The 17,119-nt window shown below is 36.9% G+C and overlaps 1 long non-coding RNA gene across 1 annotated transcript in view; it reads left to right on the forward strand.

Annotated features, from left to right (window-relative positions):
- The window catches only part of LOC125326795, a 34,230-nt gene extending 17,881 nt beyond the window's left edge, over nucleotides 1-16,349 (forward strand). Inside the window, exons 5-6 of the long non-coding RNA XR_007204005.1 lie at nucleotides 13,959-14,008; nucleotides 15,036-16,349. This is a non-coding gene — a long non-coding RNA (uncharacterized LOC125326795). The remainder of the gene's footprint in view (nucleotides 1-13,958; nucleotides 14,009-15,035) is intronic.
- The last annotated feature ends 770 nt before the right edge of the window (nucleotides 16,350-17,119 follow it).

Consider the following 17,119-nt stretch of genomic DNA (forward strand, 5'->3'; position numbering starts at 1 on the left):
TACAGTCAGTAGTTCAGTTATACCAGCTGGAATTTCTCCACTTTTGAATGCTTAAATTTTTAAATTTGGAAAAAGTGAGAAAAACAAGAAAAATTCCAAATTTTTAAATTTAAAAACCTCAGCAACAACCTTGTTTTTCTAAATTACCCACCATTTATGACAAAAATTAAGTCCTGGGTGAATTGTTACGGTAATAAGTTATATACTAGGAAATATTTACTATGGACAAACTCTCATGGGCTCAAAAACTTAGAATAATGTCCAGGTATGACCAGGGTCATTCTTTTAATGAAAAAAAGTAGACTATCCATGTTGACAAAGGAAAAAAAAAGAAATGTAAGTTTCCTAATGTTGTTATGTCATAATTAGGAATAACAGGAGCAGCGGGATTTAACACTGATGGGATTTATTATTCATGGACTTAATCCACAAGAATTCATAGTACTAAGATTTCTGCTAGCATCAGTTAGGGTCCAGAGTTTCACAAGTATTTGTGAGATCGCATTATGAGATTTTGGGGTGCTTCTAATCTGTAACTTTTGGTGCCTCAAGTATTTTTGCAAATCCAGTCTCTCTTGCTTTGACTTTTCTTACAAAATCATCATCTGGGCCTCAGATGTCTCCTGTAAATAAGTACATGGGCTAGGCAAGTTCTAGGCATGACTTTTGAGCTCTCAGTAGTGATAGGTTAGCTGAGCTATTGGCACAGTGAGCAAAAGCAGCAGCCTAGAAGATCTTTTAACTGTACAGCAAGAAGTATTTAACACTCCTATTTCCTAGGATTGAATAACCTTCTAGATTTTTTTAACTGAAAGTGGATTCCTTTTCCTTTGTTCACTTCTTAGTTAGTCTGTTTCTTCTAGATTTTGTTTATATTAATAAATTGTACCTGACTCCTTTTCGCCCTACTTAGGCATAGTTGGTAATGTTCCTTTGTTTTTAATGTTAGACATAGATTTTTCTTTTCTCATCTTATTACTTATCATTCATATTTAATGCTGCACACAGAATTATCTTTTAGACTCTTTTTACCTTTTGATTTCTTATATTTAATGACACACCCAATTGTTTGATATCCTTTTTTTCCCTGGGAACCTGTCACTGCTCTCTATTTAGCTGCTTTGAACTAGCTTTCATCTTTTCGTATTTAAATCATCTAAGTTCTCATGTATCATACTGCATTGTTCCTCATTATTTACTCCTTCTGACTATAATGTCATTCTCTTCAAACTAGTGCTACTTTTTTCTTTGTTTCATGCTCTTTGTTTTTAATTTTCCAAGTCAGATTTACGCTTATTACATGACTCCCACACCTTAGCTATTGTCATTAACCTCAGATGTGAGACTTTATCAAAAGGGTTTTCAGAAGCCTGTCTGAAGTGTCTTATCTACAGCAGCTCATTTGTCGCCTGCGACTGAGGAGAGTTGTTGAATGACAGAAGGCTCCTCTCCCTGGAAGCTAAGTGCCCAACCCTCCGAGTCCTTTGTTTGAATGTAGGTCTCCAACATGGCAGTCTACAATAGAAGCATTTGACAAAAGGATTGATTTTTACATCCAGCACTGGAAGAATGCATATAATTTCCATGTATTACATGGTGTATGTACTACGTAATTTGAAACATTTTTTTCTAGCTGCATTGAATATCCCATTTGAAGCCTGGGCTATACTGAATGTGATTTGTATTATAAAAAATACACCCATCACCATCACCACCACAGAACTTTACCAGACATTATGAATTGTTCACTTCCAAAATCCAAATCTAAAGTGCAATTCCAAATCCAAAATCGTGCTTGTGAAGTATAAGTCTATGTAAAGAGCCTTATTGGAACTGGATGAGTTTTTCCTGTAGATACTTCAAAAAACAAACTTCACTGAATCTGCATTTACATTTAAAAATGCTTTAAATCCTGATGATTCATAAGGATCAGTAAATAAGGAAATAAAGTAATGCCTTCAAGAAAGTCAGTGCTATATTTTGGTCCTGAATACTCTGGGTAACACAGTTCATTCAATTTCAAGAAAAGTATTTCATCATTGATGAACAATGAAAAGGGAATACAGGGAAAATCTAAATTATTAGTAGAACAGGAAAAAAATTTTCTACAATTACCAGCATGTTTATATAGTAAAAACATAAAAAATGCCCAAGTAGCAAAACCCAGAAGATCAGGGTCAGTTATTCTCCATACCCTAGGCTTCATAAATAGGAGAAATTTCCTAGAAGGCAGTAAATGAACTTCAAAACTCATTGTCATCGCATCTCAGTGTCCGTAAAAATGCTAGGGAAAATATCATACCCCGGTATTTAAGGCTATATTGAGCAACAGAGACCAAATCAAGACTTTTTGGAAACAAGGGTCAGAAGGCCTTTATTCCACCTCTACCTACACCATATTTCTCTAATGTATCTGTTACTTGCTTTCACTTGAGACTGTATGTAACACTGATGACTTGAATGACACCTTCTGCTGGTGCTCACTGCAAATTGTGTTAATACGAAATAAATTAAATCTATTAGAACTGCTGTCTTCATATCTGACTTTAATTCAAAGAAGCTTTGAATCAAAACATAATCAAACTTTTAGCCTTGAGGCTTCACAATCAAGTTAGACTGATCAAAGGGTGAAGTTTTGTGTAATGTTTAATCTAATCTAATTGACGACCTAACACAGGTGGTTTTGCTCTCCTTCATGTTATCCTTCTTCATATGATCCTGCCCTTCTTAAGTCTTTGTGTCTGTTTCACTGAACTTTCTGATCTAGCTTGTTCTGCAGTTTCTTGCATGCTATATCTGATACTAACCAGGCACTGGAAAAACGATGGGTAGGAGAGCACGGCAGCCCTTTTGAACTGGATTATGCTTAGTGAAAAATGAGCAATTAGATAAATTTTTCTTCTCATACTTATTTGCATGTTCTGTTTCCATTTTTTGACAGTGTGCTGGTTTTGGCTGGAGTAGAGTTAATTTTCTTAACAGTGGCTGATATGGGGCTGTGCTTTGGATTGTGCTGAACATAGGGTTGATAATATAGTGATGTTTTTGTTATTGCTGAGCAGGGCTCACACAGAGCCAAGGCCTTTTCTGCTTTTTGTACTGCCGTGCTGGCAAGGAAGTTGGGGGTATATGAGAGGTTGGAGGAGACAAAGTCAGGACAGGTGACCCAAACTGACCAAAGGGATATTCCAGACCATGCGACACCATGGTCAGTGTGTAAAGTGGGGGAAGAAGGAGGAAGGGTGGGGCATTTGGAGTGATGGTATTTGTCTTCCCAAGTCCCTGTTACACGTGAAGGAATCTTGTTCTCCTGGGGATGGCTGAACACCTGTCTGCACATGGGAAGCAGTGAATTAATTTCTTGTTTGACTTTGTTTGCGTGCACTGCTTTTACTTTCCCTATTAAACTGTCTTTATTTCAACCCACGAGTTTTCTGGCTTTTTCCCTTCTGATTTCCTCCTTGATCCTGCTGGTGGGGGACTGAGCAAGCAACTGCATGGGGCTTGGTTGCTGCTTGGTATTAAATCATGACAGACAGCTAGAGTGGTTACAGAGCCCAGCAGTTGTTTGGGGTTTTTTATATATATGATTCATACCATAGATCAAAATAAGTAAAGTTAATGCAAGAGAATAGCAAGGAAGCCCTGGTGAGAAGGTGAAGGTAATTATGGACAGAATTACCCTTTCTAATAGCTGCGTGGTTTAGCTTGATTTAAGCTGACTGTGGAGCTATCGAAAAAAGCCAAATTCAGGTTCCTCTAATGAGCATATTTCATACAACCTCTCAAAACAAAGTGAAATAGGTCAAATAGTAATCATAGTCTTCTATTGAAAAAGGTTTTCTGTCCTAGAGAGTTCAATACTAGCTCTGTTCCCGATCTGAGAGCCTTAGATGACTTGAGGCTGTATGCAGAATAAACAACATAGTGAATTGTATCCAGAAATAAAAATGTAACTGCTGCAGGGCAGAGAGCAACCATTAAATATGTTCCTCACAATGACTCAGTTGACTCCAAAGATGAATAACTCCAGTTAGCAGTAGATTAAGATTCCTTGCTGGGTGTTTCTCTAACATAGTAGGATAAGCTGTTTCGGTAGAGCTTGGGCTGCATGGGTGTGTCTCCCTGCTTTCAGCTCAATCTCAGAGAAGAATGCTCAAGCTGTACAGGGAAATAAGACAGGGAGAGTGAGAGAGAAAAGGCATATATGCCATTCTGAGGGCTAAATATGTCTTACAAAACTGTGACAGTAAAATGTATTGACAGAGGTCAGTTAAATTTACTCTGTAAAAAATACATCACCAGCAGAGTTGTGCAGATTCTGTCTTTGGTCCTCAGTATCATTTCTGTTCTATAGGGAATTCAGTTATCTGAAAATCCCATCCCTGCCTTGCTAGAGTGAAATGGCTCTACTTTTTATTCTCCTTTAGCCAAGACACCAGAATTACTTTGAATATTGATGACACTACAAACTTAGATATTACTGCATTCTTGTTTTACCACTAAAACCCAACCCAAAAAAAAAGCAGGCAAAACAAAAAGCAGGCAAAACAAAATAAGAAAGTTGGAGAAAAACTGCAAAATAATTTGCTGATGGCACTCTTGGACAGGGAGAATAAAATGTGAGTCTTTGTCATTCTGCAAATTCAAAGGAGTAAATTTACCAGATCATCCTAGCCAACTCAATAGAGAAATTATCAAAGCCCAAGGTGGTTTTGGCAATATTTACTGATGAAGCAACTGAAGTGTTTTAATGAACTTTGTCTTTATTTAATACTATCAGAAATTTCCCAGACTGCATTGAAACTTAATGGTCTACTAAATAAAGACATCTATAAAATTTAAAAGAATACAAAATTGCTTAAACAGGACATCAGTTGGCAAGGCAGGGCAGCATTTGAAGATGAATTGATGTGAGTGTTAGTTTCAAAAGATTTTTTTTTTCTTTTAGTAGCCTTATCATCACTTGTTTATAGGTGTTTAAAATCTATATTTCTGAAGAACCACATCTATATCTAACAGAGTTAGGCTCCTTTCAATTCTGTTAGTTATGTCCTCAACTAGTTAGGTGTAGCCAGGACTACCTATGGGAGATATTATCATCAACACAGATTCTTTAGAGTTCATTTTTGCTGCTGTTGCTCAATGACTACTCAGAAAAAGATGCAGGAGTTGATTATTTTCTTCTCAGCCATCCAACAGTATTCATGTCCACACTCATGGAAAACAGGACCTTTCGTTCCTACTTAGCAGGTTGCTGACGGGTTAGATGCCACCTGACTTAGCAATACCCATCCACATTATGTTAATAAAATCATGTTCATATTAATAATAATTTCATCTTGCTCCCTCTCTTTTCTGCATATATATATACACACACATGCGTGTGTGTGTGTATTACATGTGCCTATAATAACACACACAGACCTATACATTTTGTGTGTTACATAAACTCAAATCCTTATAATATAAATAAACTTATTTAAATTAAATACTTTGGTGGCACAGACCTAACATATATATGAACATAACACAGATTTATAATTGTAAGTCACCAATGTGATTTGTAAGTATTTATGAATTTAAGTTTACTAAAACCACATTTCAATACATATTTTAATCAAAAGGTTCTTTGCCAGACAGTAGACAGATGAGTTACTTAATAATTCAGTGGACCTATAATAAATAGTTTAGAATCCCACACTGTGGTGAAGTTTCATTAATTTGTTTCTGCTTATAGTGAACTCAAGCACCTGAAGTTCTTGTAACATAATGGCACACTGACAGGGAAGGGACAGCACAGGACAAAAAGGAAATTACATTATTAGTTTTAGGACATTTCATCATTCCCACTGGAACTGAATCACATTATAATTGTACTCATATGCACATAACAATGTAATTCATTCTTCAGAGCATTAATAAGAAAGTATCAATAAGTCTCATAGTAACAGGTTAAAATTCATTGCATTTATTGTCAAATGAAAATTGGATCAACTTTCAGCAGATACACTATTTCTTTGATGTTTCATGCCCATTACACTCATCATATTGTGTTACATACGGTACTGTAACACAATATGACTCTTCAAACTGGATATGGGTCACATTTGAAATACTGAGTTGGGGAATAATACAGGGTGACATGGATAGAATGAAGGATTTTGATTCTGTTTGATTTTGAACTCCTTTACATTTTTGGATATAACTAAAATCCTAACGATAAAACTGTATTTGCTCATCATCACTGACTTGAAAGATTAAAAGAAATCTGTGCACACCTTAACTATTAATTTAATGTGAAGAAAAGGATTAATTGTAATTTGCATTTCTCAATTCAGTGAAAAATTGGTGCTATTAATGACGGTGAGAGCCAGGGGTTGGGAACCTGAGTCTACAAAGCATTTTCATACTGTAGGCATTCTCTCTTGGTGGTTTCTTTAGGAATCTGTTGCAGGAGCTGATAAAGCAGTAGACATCTGAGATGTTGAAATATATTACTGAGAAGACTTGTATAGTCCCTTGATAGACATTTTGAATTGTAAAGCCTTGTATATATCTGTTACTATCTACTACCATTTTCCACAGCACTTTATTACACTGTTGTGAAGAGGTAGAACCCAACTTTGATGTTGTATGTTGACAGCTGTGACCAAATTGTTTTCTTGTATGATCAAACTGACACATAGAAGGAGAAGGGAGGAAAAACTCAGAAACAGTATAAAACATATTTGAAAGCTGTAATTGAACTTAAGTACAAAATCTCTAAGACATTCTTCCTTTTTTGTGCTCTGTCAGATGTTAAGTACATTATAACTTCAGTTAAAATTGAGACCATATTACATTGCTTTTACTTTATTTTGATATCCTGTTTTTCCTGCATATAGTTATTGAATAAAATTGTTTATAAAACCCTATTGCCTGAAAGACTGGGGAAGGATGATCAACATACCTATTTATTCCCTTTGGCTGGGTCTGGACTGGAATTTTCTTAGTCTCTAAATATTGAACACTGATTTTTTTTTTTTCTCTCTTCTTTTAGTTTACAGTAAATTTAATACATACTCTCTGACACTGGACTTCTATACAATTTCCATAATTATAGACTATGTTCCATAGTCCATAACTGTGCTTCAGGCAGATGGACTGTCACTAGCTGGAGTTTTGAGTATAAAATTTTTTTTTTTAAAATGTATTTTATACATCTTGGTTTTGGTTTTGTTTTTTTTTGAGAAGGAAGGTAAAAATTGTAGTAGTGGATAGCAAATACAGGTCATACAGAAAAGTATGTAAGAAATGCAATCATCACAAAGGATGCATCTTTTAAATGTTATATACCTGAAGAAATCAATGTGGCCAGATTGTATAAATAGATTGCATCAGAAATAGAACCATCAAATGTCATCTTTGAGAATTCAGGGAGTAGATTGGGTAATTCATAGAACTTGTTTTTATAAGTCTCTTAAGTAAGTACTATGTATGAGATCAGAGAAATACTTCAATAAATCCTTTAGCACCTTGAGGAGAATTGCAGGCAGCAAGAGTTCATAAGCAAGAAATCATGTTAAATTAACTTGCTATCAAAGAAAATTCAGCAATTTGCTAAAGAAGGTAGGGTTAATGCAGTGAGCATGATAGGCACTGTTTAATTCCTCTGACTTCAGTAAAGATCTAACCTATTAAGTCATTGGTAAGTTTGAAATATTTTTCAAGACACCAGAAATGTGGAATATATAGAAATGTGTAGAATGAGAGCTTGAGAAAAATAAATAATGGCATTATGTTTCATTATGATTAATCTCTGATTAGATTTTTTTTACTTGTCACAGTAGTGTTACTAATGATCTACAAATCCCAGTGCTGTTCAAATCTCGTTGAGCATCTTCATGAACATACCAGAAGAAGGTAACAAAAATAGAGCTCAGTAAATTATGTAAGCTGAAATATCTTTCTTTTTTGGGGAACATAACTTTAAATATCATCATCCAGATGCTGTACATAACATTTTTTATTTATTTCTGTCACCCTGGAGGAAACAGATTCTATTCTCTGTAATACTAGATTTCAGCAGGGAAATATGTGAAATGGCATTTCCACTCCAGGTAGATTCTGACTAAATTTATTGCCTGATTGAAAGGAAAGAGAAATTTATAATATGGTCATTGATTAGAGAACTTCAGGTACTAAGTTCTGGAAAAAAAATAATTAAAAGAGTTAAACACACGTCATCTTCACCACATAAAGGTTACAAGGGGTTATAATGACAGGTCGATGAATATTTGAGGGAGCAATGTCAAGCAGGGTCATATAAAAAAGAGAAAGAAAAGGCTTATTGAAAATTACCTATCAAATCAATAAAATAATGAAATAATTTAATCTTAAGTTTGTCAAACTGAAGCCAAGTGTGGAGATAAGATTGTAAATGTAATGTGGGGATGTATTCTGTGCTGGCAGAATATTAGTCCAAAGACTAATGACACATTATATATTTCCTGATATATATATTTCCTGATTTTAGATTTTTGGATTCTCTGATCCTTTAGAGGCTAAGAAGATTGGGTAAAATATTTTCCATCTGAGAGTACTTAAAAGATTAAAGTGGGGGTACTGGAAATTTCTCAAAGAGTCTGAAAAACTTACTGCTATTTGTATAAGTACTCACAGTGAAAAGAATAAAAAGTGATTAGTAACAATTCTGGCAAGTTTATTTCATGTATTCATTTATATATGTATATTCTTATTCCTATATATTTAAATACTTGTGTCTATAATCTCTATAATCAGAAAGATACACCCAAAATGGAAGCTGTGATGTATTTTAACTTCATCTATGAAATTCCAAATAATTTTTGGAGACTGAAGCTCTATGCCTCTGTTTCACTTAGAAAATCTTTGGGATTTTAAGAGTTGAATGCTAAACTCTTTCCTGTTCCGGTTTATCTTACTGAATAGTAGAAGTCAAGAGGTCAACCTTAAGTCTGCATGTATCCAGTCATTCATCATTTTACCAGATGTCTTATGAAGAACAGGTTATACTTGTTATCTTGCACGTATTGAAGCAATCAAGCAGTCCAGTAGAAAAGGGGAAAAATCCAAAATTCCAGGGAAGGAAAAATTCAACTCTCATTCTCTCTCCGGAGAAAAAGCAGCTGAACCACTGGCCAAAAAAACTGTCCTAGGAGCAGCTAGCTGGGTGCTTCCTCCCTCCCCTGCCGCAGCTGGGAAAAAAAAAATTGCTGTCTGTGTGTGACCTTGAACAAGCTGCAAAGTGCTTTGAAAAAGTTTTGCTCAGTTTTTTCCTTCCCCCTCTCAGGCTCAGTTTAGAGGCATAGAAAGGCACAAAAGTTAATTTCTGGGCATAGGCAGCGATATGGGATACACATCATAAGGTCACCCCAAGACACCTTATCAGAGAACTTTATCAGAGATGAGTTAAAAACCTAAAACAGTAGTAACAGTAGATTAGTCAACAGCAATGTCAAAAAATAGTGTTTGTTCTCTGCTTCATAATTTCCACTGCTTCCATATACATCTATATTCTTCAACTGCCTCCTAACAAAAAAGTACAGAATTTTTCATCCGAAAAGAAATAAATTGCCTCAGGAATCTGTTCAAAGAATTTGTGTATCTACTAGTGATGCAAAGTAATAAATAAATAAACCTTTATGGCATTTCAATGGAAAGTAGTGCGTTTGAAATTAAAGCAGTCAAGGACCATCAGCTAGCAGGCTAATCGATGCAAATATTCCATTCTGTACTGAGACGGCACTCACAGCACATCATCCCAACTTAGTGCTTCATTACAGGCAAGAAGTAATATCACTGTCCATTGGTGCTAAGCCTTCATAGTGACAAAGTACCACATCAGAAGAAAACTGATGTGAATAAGAGCACTCTGCTGATCAGAAGACTGCCAGATGAGTTTTAGTGTCTCTGGCTTCATCAATGATAGACTTATTAGCTGTGGCCAGAGAGGCTGACACTTGAATACAGAACTGATCTTCAGCCATAAACTTGAATTGCTCAAGGTGTCTGCTGACTAATCAGTACTCAGCAGCAATTCTGCCAGGGTCATCATCTGCTCAGATTCACTTCTGTAATTGGTAGCAGTCACATTGTTAACACAGCTCAGCCAACACCCAACCAAGGGTAAATCATGCAACATTTTGCATGGCTTAAGCAGATGTAAGACAGCAAAATTCCAGTCCCACAGCAACAGTTCACACTGCTCCCTGGAGAGACTCTTGGTGTCACTTATTGCACGTCCCTTTCACTCTCTGAAAGTTAGCCAACTGGTTCAAATTAGCCTATCTAAGCTTCCCCTTGAATCATCAGAGAAAATTGTAAGAGTCTATGAAAAACTGAGTTGCTGCTTGGGAGATGCTTCTCTCTTTCTGTTGACTAAAGAGCAAGAAAGCCTAGATAACTTAGAGCAGAGGCTATTCACCAACCTTTTAGAACCTGTGTTACTTGAGATATGACTGTAAGGCCAAGAGCATCAGCATCAATATAAAACTAAACTAATAAAATTGGTAGGCTCTGATGTCTCCTGGGCTAGCAACTACCTGTCTGCAGTGCTCATCACTGGATATCTGTCAGGTCTAATGGATTTATGTGGCTGCGCACCTTTTACAGGTTAACCATCCCATCATTTCTGGTACAATGCTATTCATCAGACACTCTTGGCAATTTGCATTGTATACTATGAAGTTGTACAATAAACTGCTTTTTAGGCAACAAATTCTGTGCTATAGGAATGACTGTGACACTGTTTGGCTTTATTTTCCTACCCCAAGTCAAATCTATGTACCTATTTAGACACTTATACTGCTAACACGTGAATAGAATGTGGTAAGTAGAGATAATAAAAGAGTGATGGACAGATCTATGTAGAAATATTTTAATCATATTTCCCTGTATCTGATGCTGCACTTGAGTAAAGTCATTGGGTAAAGTTCATAACTGCTATTAAGCCAAACATTTGATTTTTCCTTTAACTGTACTGTGATAAGATCTTTGCATGTTGTTTAAGGTCCTAGAGGCTGTATGAGTAACAGCATGAGAATAGAAAGCATTTACACTGTTTTTTAAGGTCTGTCTGGTCTAACTGGTAAAGGAAGAAAGAAGGATACTCGTACTCCCTGAGTACAGTGCCAGTCATTCTGTTTTCTTGACCAAGGTGACATACTCCATGTGATCAAAAAGGAATTTCTGTAAAAAATTTCCTTGTTTCAATTAAGAAAAAATAAAACAAAAATGGAGGTGAAGAAGTAAGAATAACTACCAGAATGCAGGAAAACAGAGTGTGAATTGATGGCATGATATATACAGCTAAGGAAGACAGTATACATTAGATATTGAAATTTAAAAAAAAAATTAAATTATAGCCCCGCTTCTTAGGAAAACACAGGTAATTCTTCAAATAGCCCTGGCAACGTGTTCCAACAAAAAAGGGAGATTTGCATTTTTAGCTTAGCTCTAGGGTTGGAGGAATTTGCTGCATCCAACTACACCATTTTTTCCATTTCTTGCAGCCTTAGAATATAGTGAAGACCCCAATATGCCCTGCTGTGATCAGGGTCTAAATACTGCATAATTGACCTTTTATCATGTTAAAAGTGAAGTGTGAAAGACCCTAATGTGTAAAATGGAGAAAGACTAATTTAGAAATTTCCATGGCTACAGGAAAAAACAGGCTCAGAGCAAACCATAAACTCTGCAGAAGAATACAGAGTGATATGCAGCAGAATGGCAAATACCATATTGAGCATGTACAGTATAATGAGAGGAATTAGGTCAGGAGAAGGGGGGCAGGTAATTAATTTTTTATCTCAGTGCAGAATTGGTGAAACTGTGTTTGAGTGCTTTACACTGTTTTGGGCTCCATAATACAAAAAAGATTTTGCAGAATTGGAAAGACTCCAAAAAAGGATAACAAAAATGATAAAAAATGTTTATTAAGAAAAGAGAATTTGCAAAGCCTGGGGAAAGTAGGACTAAGGCACAACATGAAAGCTAATTCTAAATACTTGCAGGGGATTAACAAAAAAAAAAAAAAAAGAAAAAAAAGACTGGGAGTGGAGTAGGGAAAGAAAAAGAATTTCAGCAATCAGTTCAGGTACATGAAAATAATTACCTCAAAATAATTTTGGAAAAGAGTAAAAAAAAGGTGTCAGTGTGCAGCTTGCAGTCAGTCTCATGAGTCAGTTCTTTGACTTTCCAATAGGGAAACCTGCGAACCAGTTATTTGTCAGTGGGAAAGAAGTATTTGTCACTATGGATAAAGGCATAGTGTTTTTTCTGTTTCTGGAACTATGACTATAGGCTGAAAGAATTTCTTTTCTTTTCTTTCTTTCTTTCTTTCTTTCTTTCTTTCTTTCTTTCTTTCTTTCTTTTCTCTTTCTTTTTCTTTTCTTTTTTCTTTTCTTTTCTTTTTTTTCTTTTCTTTTCTTTTCTTTTCTTTTCTTTTCTTTTCTTTTCTTTTCTTTTCTTTTCTTTTCTTTTCTTTTCTTTTCTTTTCTTTTCTTTTCTTTTCTTTTTCTTTCTTTTTCCTTCCTTCCTTCCTTCATTCCTTCCTTCCTTCCTTCCTTCCTTCCTTCCTTCCTTTCTTCCTTCCTTCCTAAGTGTCTGGAACTACATAACTAATTTGTTCACACATATTTGACCAGGAAGACGAAGAGTTGGTTCTTACTTGCATTAATTCCAAGTGGTTTTCCCAAGTTTTCCCAAGTTTGGAACAGTATTTCAGTGTCAAACCAGACAATATCTATTTAAATTCCAGTATTTAAAATAAAATAAAATTTTAAAAAGCAGCTAAATTCAGGTAGAATCAGGATCAGATCTGTATACTTAGGCTTAGCAACTTCCTGAGTTTTTATATGCCAGGTATATTATATACGTATGGCCAAAGAATCTGTTAGGGAAAGAAAAATAAAAAACCAGTTATAGGAGTTTTTTTTTAGTTAGACCCTGAATACATATACTGCATGTGCCCAAATGCAAAACTGTGAGAAGAAATATTCTTTTTTTCCCCCAAACTTTTGAATTATCATTTCATTCTCTGCAATGGAAATGTATGACACTGCTCAACAAATGTCAAAGCAAGCTGAATCTTCAGGAAGCTCTAAGAATTCCTGAAATTCCCTATCTTTGTGTTAACAGGAGTCTAAAACTAGATGAGCAGAATTTCAGTGATGCACAGTTCATTTTCTTTATATTAGCTGGTATGGGACTGTGCTTTGGATTTGTGCTGTTTTGATAACAGAGGGATATTTTAACAGGTGCTGAGCAGTGCTGACACAGTCAAGGCCTTTTCTTCTCACCCCACCCCACCAGTGAGGAGGTTGGGGGTACACAGTGAGTTGTGAGGGGACACAGCCAGCGCAGCTGACCCCAAGTGACCCAAGGGATATTCCACGCCCTGTGGCATCATGCTCAGCATATACAGCTGGGGAAAGAAGAAGGAAGTGGAGATGTTTGGAGTGATGGTGTTTGTCTTCCCAAGTCACTGTTAAGCGTGATGGAGCCCTGCTTTACCAGATGTGGCTGAACACCTTCCTGCCCATGGGAAGTGGTGAATGAATTCCTTGTTTTACTTTGCTCTTGCACGAGGCTTTTGCTTTTCCTATTACACTGCCTTTAGCTCAGCCCAAGCTTTTCCTCACTTGTACTTTTCTGATTCTCTCCCCCTTCCCACCAGGGGAGTAAGTGAGCAGCTGTCAAGGGCTTAGCTGCTGGCTGGTGTTGACCAACAACACAGAAAAACCACCTTACTAGCTGCACTTGATATATAACAAAATACCCCAAAAGAGAATATTTACCTATATTTATAAGAGGATGGGGTTTTTTACATCAGAACGGTAGGCTCTTTGATCTGGAGTATTTGTCTCTCTCCCTGTTTTGCACTTTGCATTTATTTTAAAGTGAATTTTAATTTTTTTGTTTTCTCTGTTTGTCAGTAAAGGACTGTGATGTATCATCTCTTCAAGGCTGGACACCTGAAATTACAGTACGTAAGTTCTAATTTCTACAGAAAAACATACAGATTGAAACACAAAACTATATAATGGAAAGATATTGACCATAGGAAATCAGAAAGTGCAAATTGGTGGAGAAGCTGGCTCCTGTTTTCCTAAGCAGTGAAAGAATTTTAGTTGAATGATTTCTCTGGAATATAATGGGAAATGTGTGGCTTAATTCCCAGACACTACTGCAAAATCTTAAGGATTAATTACCAATCTCAGTCTTCTGCTTTACATGTTTAATTATATACAATAGCTATATGAATACATTGCAGATCTGACAAATGGTGAGAGAAATATACTTTTAGTTTCTGGAAATATGCTGCTGGCACTAAGCATATAATGCTTATAACAATAAAATGAAATATACATTCCTGTTTTAAATTTAGCCATGTTTATTAAGGATGAAAGAATTCATGTGAAATTTTGTGAAAAGGATGAAAGAACTCCCTCCTCTGGAGTGTACATTTAAATTTCACATCACGCCACCTCCAGCTAATTGTTAAACTGGGTCAGAGAATTCTGATCCATTATGTTAACTCTTCATTGAGAATTTAGTACCTTCCTGAGTCACATACCTAACCTCAGTTCAGCAATGAATGTACCAATTAACTTGACTTATTCCAATTAATTGACAATAATTTTGCAGTAAAATTATTTGTGGTCAATATGGACTTTTCCTGGATCTCACTGTATTTTCCTCTCTCTCCTTAATGAAAGAGAAAAAATGAAATCTTGTACCTTTCTAAAATCTATTTCTCAGGAAGAACAATCAAATGTAATTTCTTAGGTATGCTAGCAGTTACAGAAAATTGGCTATGTAAAATGAGTCCGGTGGCTTTAAGCCAATGAGTACATCTGGATAAACCTTTTCTGTGCAGTAGAAGACTGCCACAGCACAGATACAAATCTCTATTCACCTAGAAAAGCCCACAGAAGTGCATGCTCTGTGCTGCAGTTGTTCTATTGCTTTCATTTATCATTTCAAGCTGTGTTATTTTGATGGCTTTTCAGTTGCAGGAGTACCAGTGCTGATGCAGAGATAATGAAATACTGAAAGCATCAAACAACAGGGATGTCTGTAACTGGTAATGGGCAACCTTCCTCAGTTTATTAACTCCAGCTGTGCTGTTTGACAGTTTTTGTGAAGAGATACAGCGCAATGTGAGAATACTGAATGGAGAATGAAGAATCTAGTGTCAGGAATTAAACTGCATCACACACAAGCTCTATGAGTAGAATTTCAGAATGCAAAAGCTTCATCGTATTTCAAAATTACAATTTCCATCAGATCATAAAGTGACCAACATAGAGACCTTCAGTTCAAGTTTCAGCATACAGCGCTTTTATCACAGTGCAGTTATTTTCTGATCTGAAATGTGTTTCCAATACCTTGCATATTTACTAAAGAAGGTAGTATCTAGTCTTTTTTAATAGTAAGATTAGGTAGGACTTAAAATTATACACATCACTGCTTCTGAGAACAAACTAGTTGGGATTCATCATTACCAAAACTTTGCCCAGAATAACATGTAGATGTTATATAGAGATCTGGGCACTGAGGACTGTTGAGGAGAAAATAAAAGCAGCCTAATATTGCAAATCTTTTTGCTTCTTATGGTGGTTATCCTTGGTTTTTAGGTGTTTTAAGTGTCTAAAACTGAATATGCCAGGAAGCTTTGGAAAAACCTGTGAAAACTTTTTAGTAATGTACACTAAGTGGAAGTATTGCACAGTGTGTTCTCAAAAGTGGGTTAACTTAGACATGCCACAAAGTCCTGTTTCTGTATGAGTGGTTGTGAATGAGACCCACAAGCAATCTACAGGTATGGACACAGAAGTACTTACCAGAAAATAGCAGGACAATTAGAGTGAAAGCATTTGCTGGGAGCTGTTGCTTGAATGTATCATCAGAAAAGAGAAGTTTTGGAATGAGTGTAGCGGTTCTGCTGAATCTGCAAGAACTGTTAAACTCAGGACACTAAGTGTCCATCCAAGGCCACTCACACACACTAGCACCAACAACAGATTGTATAACTCAGGCCACATGCAATCCTACTGAATTTTATATATAGATCTGTAACAACAAAACTTTGAGTTATATTACCACTACCAAGGAATAGTGTTTTGGGTTTGGGTGGCAAGTTTTGGTAACAATACAGGGTTTCTCCCTCTGAGAAATTGCCAGATGCTTTTGCCATGTCCAACAGGGCCAATGCTGCTGGCTCCAAAACAGACCTGGCTCTGGCCAAGGCTGAGCCTGTCAGTGATGACAGTAGTATTTCTGGAGCAATGTATATAGGAGGGGAGAAAAAGCTGCACAGAACAGCAGCCAGGAGAAAGAAATGAGAAAAGATGTGATAGAAAGAGCTCTGCAGACACCAAGGTCAGTGAAGAAGGAGGGGCAGGAGGTGCTTCAGGCACCAGAACAGAGATTCCCCTGCAGCCCATAGTGAAGACTGGTGAAGGAGCTGTGCCCCTGCAGCCCATGGAGGCCCATGGGGATACAGAGCCTGTAGAGAACTCTGCAGCTTGTCTAGAACTCCATGCCAGGGCAGGGGGATGCCTGAAGGAAGCTGTGACCCTGTGGGAAGCCCATTTCATACTGCCATGCTGGGGAGGAGACTGAGAGTGCATGGGAGGATGGGCGGAGACAAAGCCAGGACAGGTGACACAAATTGACTGAAGGGATATTCCAGACCATGTGATGTGGTGGTCAGTTAGCCTGTGGTACAAGGGACAGAGTTCTCTGGTAAGACAGTCCCTGGTACCAGAGACTTACATCTCTGTCACTGTGAGAAAAGAAGCCTCTCCCAGAATGCTTTATTCTGTTATGGTAATGTACTCCAGTTCTGTGTTCATGGCTGGCTGTTGGCCACCCAGCCTCCTTGCTACCTCATATGTTTCATGTCCTAGAAAGCTCTCCACTCCAGGTTCCCCCCATTGGCCCTTGACCCTCACCACTCCCCCAGAGCTTCCCCATTGGTCCCCATTCCTTAGTCGTGCCTTTGTACCACCCCCCTGCCCTTGGATCATTGGTCCCTGATGCTCGCCCAACTCCTGTACTTAAACCTGAGTTCTCCAGTGTTCTCAGTCTT

This window comes from Corvus hawaiiensis, chromosome 5 (genome assembly GCF_020740725.1).
Source record: "Corvus hawaiiensis isolate bCorHaw1 chromosome 5, bCorHaw1.pri.cur, whole genome shotgun sequence".
Classification (NCBI taxonomy): domain Eukaryota; kingdom Metazoa; phylum Chordata; class Aves; order Passeriformes; family Corvidae; genus Corvus; species Corvus hawaiiensis.